Source organism: Zea mays, chromosome 2, assembly GCF_902167145.1.
Source record: "Zea mays cultivar B73 chromosome 2, Zm-B73-REFERENCE-NAM-5.0, whole genome shotgun sequence".
Taxonomy (NCBI): Eukaryota; Viridiplantae; Streptophyta; class Magnoliopsida; order Poales; family Poaceae; genus Zea; species Zea mays.
In genome coordinates this window covers 215,277,753-215,284,637 of record NC_050097.1, presented here as the reverse complement: position 1 = coordinate 215,284,637, position 6,885 = coordinate 215,277,753, and positions in this window count along the sequence as shown.

Sequence of the window (6,885 nt, the reverse complement as noted above, 5' to 3'; positions counted from 1 at the left end):
GTATTCTTTTTGCAGGAAAAATCTCAAACCCAAGAGACCTTAAAGGGATTCTTGAGACGGGCTCAAAATGAGTTCGGCTTAAGGATCAAGAAAATAAGAAGCGACAACGGGACGGAGTTCAAGAATTCTCAAATTGAAGGCTTCCTTGAGGAGGAGGGCATCAAGCATGAGTTCTCTTCTCCCTACACGCCACAACAAAATGGTGTAGTGGAAAGGAAGAATCGAACTCTTTTGGACACGGCAAGAACCATGCTTGATGAGTACAAGACTTCGGATCGGTTTTGGGCGGAGGCGGTCAACACCGCTTGCTACGCCATCAACCGGTTGTATCTACACCGAATCCTCAAGAAGACATCATATGAACTCCTAACCGGTAAAAAGCCCAACATTTCATATTTTAGAGTTTTTGGTAGCAAATGCTTTATTCTTGTTAAAAAAGGTAGAAAATCTAAATTTGCTCCTAAAACTGTAGAAGGCTTTTTACTTGGTTATGACTCAAACACAAGGGCATATAGGGTCTTTAACAAGTCCACTGGACTAGTTGAAGTCTCATGTGACGTTGTGTTTGATGAAACTAATGGCTCTCAAGTAGAGCAAGTTGATCTTGATGAGGTAGGTGAAGAAGAGGCTCCATGCATCGCGCTAAGGAACATGTCCATTGGGGATGTGTGTCCTAAGGAATCCGAAGAGCCTTCAAATGCACAAGATCAACCATCCTCCTCAATGCAAGCATCTCCACCGACTCAAAATGAGGAAGAGCCTCAAGTTGATGAAGAAGAAGATCAATCAAATAAGTCACCTCAAGATGATGGCAATGATCAAGGGGGAGATGCAAATAATCAAGAAAAGGAGGATGAGCAAGAACAAAGACCGCCACACCCAAGAGTCCACCAAGCAATCCAACGAGATCACCCCGTCGACACCATCCTCGGCGACATTCATAAGGGGGTAACCACTAGATCTCGTGTTGCACATTTTTGTGAACATTACTCGTTTGTTTCCTCTATTGAGCCACACAGGGTAGAGGAAGCACTGCAAGATTCGGATTGGGTGGTGGCGATGCAAGAGGAGCTCAACAACTTCACTAGAAATGAGGTATGGCATTTAGTTCCACGTCCTAACCAAAATGTTGTAGGAACCAAATGGGTCTTCCGCAACAAGCAAGATGAGCATGGTGTGGTGACAAGGAACAAAGCTCGACTTGTGGCCAAAGGATACTCCCAAGTCGAAGGTTTGGATTTCGGTGAAACCTATGCACCCGTAGCTAGGCTTGAGTCAATTCGCATATTATTAGCCTATGCTACTTACCATGGCTTTAAGCTCTATCAAATGGACGTAAAAAGTGCCTTCCTCAATGGACCAATCAAGGAAGAGGTCTATGTTGAGCAACCTCCCGGCTTTGAAGACAGTGAGCATCCTAACCATGTCTATAAGCTCTCTAAGGCGATTTATGGGCTCAAGCAAGCCCCAAGAGCATGGTATGAATGTCTTAGAGATTTTCTTATTGCAAATGGCTTCAAAGTCGGAAAGGCCGATCCTACACTCTTTACTAAAACCCTTGAAAATAACTTGTTTGTATGCCAAATTTATGTTGATGATATCATATTTGGGTCTACTAACGAGTCTACGTGTGAAGAGTTTAGTAGGATTATGACACAGAAATTCGAGATGTCAATGATGGGGGAGTTGAAGTATTTTCTAGGATTTCAAGTGAAGCAACTCCAAGAGGGCACCTTCATTAGCCAAACGAAGTACACTCAAGATATTCTAAACAAGTTTGGAATGAAGGATGCCAAGCCCATCAAGACACCCATGGGAACTAATGGGCATCTCGACCTCGACACGGGAGGTAAGTCCGTGGATCAAAAGGTATACCGGTCGATGATAGGTTCTTTACTCTATCTATGTGCATCTCGACCGGATATTATGCTTTCCGTATGCATGTGTGCAAGATTCCAAGCCGACCCTAAGGAAGCTCACCTTACGGCCGTGAAACGAATCTTGAGATATTTGGCTTATACTCCTAAGTTTGGGCTTTGGTATCCTAGGGGATCCACTTTTGATTTGATTGGTTATTCGGATGCCGATTGGGCGGGGTGTAAAATCAATAGGAAGAGCACATCGGGGACTTGCCAGTTCTTGGGAAGATCCTTGGTGTCTTGGGCTTCAAAAAAGCAAAATTCGGTCGCTCTTTCCACCGCCGAAGCCGAGTATATTGCCGCAGGTCACTGTTGCGCGCAATTGCTTTGGATGAGGCAAACCCTGCGGGACTACGGTTACAAATTAACCAAAGTCCCTTTGCTATGTGATAATGAGAGTGCAATCAAAATGGCCGACAATCCCGTCGAGCATAGCCGCACTAAGCACATAGCCATTCGGTATCACTTTTTAAGGGATCACCAACAAAAGGGAGATATCGAGATTTCTTACATTAATACTAAAGATCAATTAGCCGATATCTTTACCAAGCCTCTTGATGAACAATCTTTTAACAAACTTAGGCATGAGCTAAATATTCTTGATTCTAGGAACTTCTTTTGTTAGCTTGCACTCATAGCTCATTTATATACCTTTGATCATATCTCTTTCATATACTATGACTAATGTGTTTTCAAGTCTATTTCAAACCAAGTCATAGGTGTATTGAAAGGGAATTGGAGTCTTCGGCGAAGACAAAGGCTTCCACTCCGTAATTCATCCTTCGCCGTCGCTCCAAGCAAACTCTCCGTTCTAGGGGGAGCAAACTTGAGCACTAAGCAAAAGGACATCTTCTTTGGTATAATCTTAACTCATTTATTTATGACCAAAGGGGAAGATAACACTCAAGGGCTCTAATGATTCCGTTTTTGGCGATTCATGCCAAAAAGGGGGAGAAATGAGCCCAAAGCAAATGGACCGCACCACCACCTATTTCAAAATTCAAAAACTCAGTATTGAATATTTTTCATTTGGTATCCTATTGTGTTCAAAAGGGGGAGAAATTAGTATTTCAAAAATGATACATCAAAACCCTCTTGAACACTAAGAGGAGGATCTCTTTTAGGGAGAGTTTTGTTTAGTCAAAGGAAAAGCATTTGAAACAGGGGGAGAAAATTTCAAATCTCGAAAATGCTTTGCAAAATCTTATTCATTTGCCTTTGACTATTTGCAAAAGAACTTTGAAAAAGATTTACAAAAACTTTGCAAAAACAAAACATGTGGTGCAAGAGTGGTCCAAAATGTTATATAAGAAAGAAACATTCCATGCATATCTTGTAAGTAGTCATATTGGCTCAATTCCAAGCAACCTTTACTCTTACATTATGCAAACTAGTTCAATTATGCACTTCTATATTTGCTTTGGTTTGTGTTGGCATCAATCACCAAAAAGGGGGAGATTGAAAGGGAATTAGGCTTACACCTAGTCCCTAATTAATTTTGGTGGTTGAAGTGCCCAACACAAACAATTGGACTAACTAGGTTGCCCAAGTGTATAGATTACACAGGTGTAAAAGGTTCACACTCAGCCAATAAAAAGACCAAGTTTTGGATTCAACAAAAGAGCAAAGTGGGAACCGAAGGCACTCTGGTCTGGGGGCACCGGACTGTCCGGTGTACACCGGACAGTGTCCGGTGCACCACCAGACAGTGTCCGGTGCACCAGATGACTCCAACGCAAACTCGCCACCTTCGGGAATTTCCAGAGGCGACTCCGCTATAATTCACCGGACTGTCCGGTGTACACCGGACAGTGTCCGGTGCGCCAAGGGAGGTCGGCCTCAGGAACTCGCCAGCTTCGGGAAACTCCAACGGCTAGTCCGCTATAATTCACCGGACTGTCCGGTGTGCACCGGACTGTCCGGTGCGACTCCGGAGCAACGGCTATCTCCGCGCCAACGGCTCTCTGCCGCGCATTTAATGCGCGCTCTGCGCGCGCAGATGTCAGGCGCGCCCATTCCGGCACACCGGACAAGGAACAGTAGATGTCCGGTGTGCACCGGACACCCAGGCGGGCCCACAAGTCAGAAGCTTCAACGGTCGAATCCAACGGCAGTGATGACGTGGCAGGGGGCACCGGACTGTCCGGTGTGCACCGGACTGTCCGGTGCGCCATCGTGCAGACAGCCCAGCCAACGGTCAAGTTTGGTGGTTGGGGCTATAAATACCCCAACCACCCCACCATTCATTGCATCCAAGTTTTCCACTTCCCAACTATTACAAGAGCTCTAGCATTCAATTCTAGACACACCAAAGAGATCAAATCCTCTCCAAATTCCACACAACGCCATAGTGACTAGAGAGAGTGATTTGCTTGTGTTCTTTCGAGCTCTTGCGCTTGGATTGCTTTCTTCTTTCTTGATCCTTTCTTTGCAATCAAACTCACTTGTAATTGAGGCAAGAGACACCAAACTTGTGGTGGTCCTTGTGGGAACTTTGTGTTCCAAGTGATTGAGAAGAGAAAGCTCACTCGGTCCGAGGGACCGTTTGAGAGAGGGAAGGGTTGAAAGAGACCCGGCCTTTGTGGCCTCCTCAACGGGGAGTAGGTTTGCAAGAACCGAACCTCGGTAAAACAAATCTCCGTGTCTCACTTGCTTATTCGCTTGGGATTTGTTTTGCGCCCTCTCTCGCGGACTCGTTTCTTCATTACTAACGCTAACCCGGCTTGTAGTTGTGTTTATATTTGTAAATTTCAGTTTCGCCCTATTCACCCCCCCTCTAGGCGACTTTCAGTGGCGCGGCGCGCCAAGTCGTTCGTCTTGCTGGGAGAAGAGAAGGAGCTCTACCACCGCAGCCCCTCTGGCATCCTCCAGCGATGCATCTCCATCACCGAAGGTCAGGAACTCCTCCGAGAGATACACTCGGGGGCTTGCGGTCATCACGCAGCACCTCGAGCCCTTGTCGGAAATGCTTTCCGACAAGGCTTCTACTGGCCGACGGCGGTGGCCGACGCCACTAGAATTGTCCGCACCTGCGAAGGGTGTCAGTTCTACGCAAGGCAGACCCACCTGCCCGCTCAGGCTCTGCAGACGATAACCATCACCTGGCCTTTTGCTGTATGGGGTCTGGACCTCGTCGGCCCCTTGCAGAAGGCACCCGGAGGCTACACGCACCTGTTGTTCGCCATCGACAAATTCTCCAAGTGGATCGAGGTCCGACCCCTAAACAGCATCAGGTCCGAGCAGGCGGTGGCGTTCTTCACCAACATCATCCATTGTTTCGGGGTCCCGAACTCCATCATCACCGACAACGGCACCCAGTTCACCGGCAGAAAGTTCCTGGACTTCTGCGAGGATCACCACATCCGGGTGGACTGGGCCGCCGTGGCTCATCCCATGACGAATGGGCAAGTAGAGCGTGCCAACGACATGATTCTACAAGGACTCAAGCCTCGGATCTACAACGACCTCAACAAGTTCGGCAAGCGATGGATGAAGGAACTCCCCTCGGTGGTTTGGAGCCTGAGGACAACACCGAGCCGAGCCACAGGCTTCACGCCGTTCTTTTTAGTCTACGGGGTCGAGGCCGTCCTGCCCACAGACCTAGAATACGGCTCCCCGAGGACAAGGGCCTATGCCGACCAAAGCAACCAAGCTAGTCGAGAAGACTCGCTGGACCAGCTGGAAGAGGCTCGGGACAGGGCCTTACTACACTCGGCGCGGTACCAGCAGTCCATGCGACGCTACCACGCCCGAGGGGTCCGGTCCCGAGACCTCCAGGTGGGCGACCTGGTGCTTCGGCTGCGACAAGACGCCCGAGGGCGGCACAAGCTCAAGCCCCCTGGGAGGGGCCGTTCGTCATCGCCAAAGTTCTGAAGCCCGGAACGTACAAGCTGGCCAACAGTCAAGGCGAGGTCTACAGCAACGCTTGGAACATCCAATAGCTACGTCGCTTCTACCCTTAAGATGTTTTCAAGTTGTTCATATACCTCGCTCCCACGCAAAGTTTAGTCATCAAGGAAGGGTCAGCCTTGCCTCGGCAAAGCCCGACCCTCCCTCGGGGCTAAAAGGGGGGAACCCCCTCTGCGTCGAATTTTTTCCTCGAAAAAAGATCCTTTCTGCCAGAATGTCTTTCGTGATTTTTGACTACTTCGAAAGTGGATCCTGAAAACGACGGAGTACACGTAAGCAGCCAAGGCTGACCGAGCCGAGGGACTCCTACGCCTCCGGGATATGGATACCTCACTCATCACCTTCTGCGATAAGTAACTCACGTTCGGATAAGTGATTCCGCGGACCGAACAAGTCTTCACGTTCGGAAGCTCTTCTGTCGAAGCGATTCTTCGAGCCTTCTCGACTGCGTCGGTAACAGAACCCCATGGACGGGTAAGAGTGCGCGTAAGCGGCAAGGTCGACCGAGCCGAGGGACTCCTACGCCTCCGGGATACGGATACCTCACTCATCACCTTCCGTGAGAAGCAACTCTCGCTCGCACAAGCAATTCCGTTACCGAAAAAAAAGTCCAGATACTCGAAACAAGAGGAAAAGAGACGCAGCTTTACAACACGGCGAGGGTGTGTTTTGGCCTCGGCGGCCGCAGAAAACACACGCTACAAGACAATCTGATCCTGCAGGCTCGGATCTTGACGCTTGAAGGGAGCAGCAGCACCCTCGGCGTCGACAACACCTTTGGCGAGGTTCGACCTAGCCTCGGACGGCGACGCGGTCCGAAGATCTCCACTCTGAAGGACGGCGTCATCACCAAGCCCGGGCCGTCGCCGCCAGGGTCTTCTCCGAGAATCCGGCTCGGGCAGGCGGCTCGACTGGCCACCCCCGAGGCCTCGGCCAGCTGTCCCCCGAGGACATCAGCCCGACCCGTGGCCTCGGCAGGTCAATCCCGGCGTCGGTCCCGCTAACGAACGACCCGGCTAGGCTCTGGCCGACTAGATCTTCTCTTCGAGCCAACTCT